Genomic DNA, 1,280 nt, shown 5'->3' with positions numbered 1-1,280 from the left:
GTCGTGTGCAGTGCGTTAACGTTTGTTAAAGTTACCAAAGCTACTACCACTAACTTTCGAAAGAGACATTTATCGTGATGGGGATGACGTGAAATAAAAAAAGAAAAAAAAAGAAAGGGGTAATAATAATAATAATAATAATAATAATAATAATAATAATAATAATAATAATAATAATAATAATAATAATAATAATAATAATAATAATTATAGGAATAATAATAATTATAATAATAATAATAATAATAATAATAATAATAATAATAATAATAATAATAATAATAATAATAATAATAATAACAATAATAATGATAATAATAATAATAATAATAATCACGTCGTTCTTCTACGTGTGCGTGCGCTAAAAAATAATTTTAATTGTTACGAAAGATTTTACTCGAACGTAAAACAAAATAACTTTGGAATAATATTTATTATAGGAATGTATTAATCATCGATCATTACAAATCTATCTCCTCTTTGATAATGTTATCGATAAGAGGTAAGAGGCAATAGATTGATGTATCGATAAAGTAGTTCCCAAAATCTTTATTTATCGACGCGCGATAGACTGCATTACCGATCAATACTCTTGTTATTATCGACGACGTACGTATACCTTTCGAGGATAAAAAAAATAATCATCGATAAACTTGCTTTAATCATTTAGATCCGCTTATCGAATTAAAAAGAAAAAGAAGAAAAAAAAAATAAAAATAAAAATAAAAATAAAAATAATAACAATAATAATGATCATAATGATAATAAAAAAAAAATTAGTGAAATAAAAAAAAACAAAGCAAATAAGAACAAATACATAAAAAGAAGAAGAAAAAAAAAAAAGAAAAGAAGAATATTACGAAGAAGCATATTAAATTTCTTATCCTCCAAATTTTACAGTTTAATCATAACCCGTGCCACGATATGAATCCTAAATTTTAAATCCCATCGAGTATTTACATTAATATATTAATCTTTCCTTTAGTCCTTTAGAATATTTCAATTGTAAAAAATTATTATCCTTCGAAGAGAAAATAAGTAAGTAAACAAAGCGGAGGATACGTATTTATGCAGGAATCAAATAACACGATGGAGAAGTTGGAGAATGTGAGAAAACTGCTTGCAGAATGGCAGAGGAAAAAGGGGACTGGAGGAAGGGGTGAGAGAGAGAGAGAGAGAGAGAGAGAGGGAGAGAGGGAGGGAGAAAGAGACAGACAGAGACAAAGAGAGAAAGAGAGAGACAAGAGGAGTAGGATGGCGGAGGGTAAGTTGCTAATTAG

The 1,280-nt window shown here is 26.7% G+C and overlaps 1 protein-coding gene across 2 annotated transcripts in view; it reads left to right on the top strand.

Annotated features, from left to right (window-relative positions):
* LOC118439565 (uncharacterized) overlaps positions 1-114 on the top strand; it is a 6,669-nt gene extending 6,555 nt beyond the window's left edge. For both annotated transcript variants that reach the window (XM_085664602.1, XM_085664601.1), the window contains one exon: positions 1-114. This exon is cut by the window's left edge and continues 301 nt beyond it. The gene's annotated coding sequence lies outside the window, so the exon portion shown is untranslated.
* The last annotated feature ends 1,166 nt before the right edge of the window (positions 115-1,280 follow it).

Source organism: Vespa mandarinia, chromosome 2 (genome assembly GCF_050613455.1).
Source record: "Vespa mandarinia isolate Hongniang chromosome 2, ASM5061345v1, whole genome shotgun sequence".
NCBI classification, from domain to species: Eukaryota; Metazoa; Arthropoda; class Insecta; order Hymenoptera; family Vespidae; genus Vespa; species Vespa mandarinia.
This window is presented reverse-complemented; position numbering and strand designations above follow the sequence as displayed.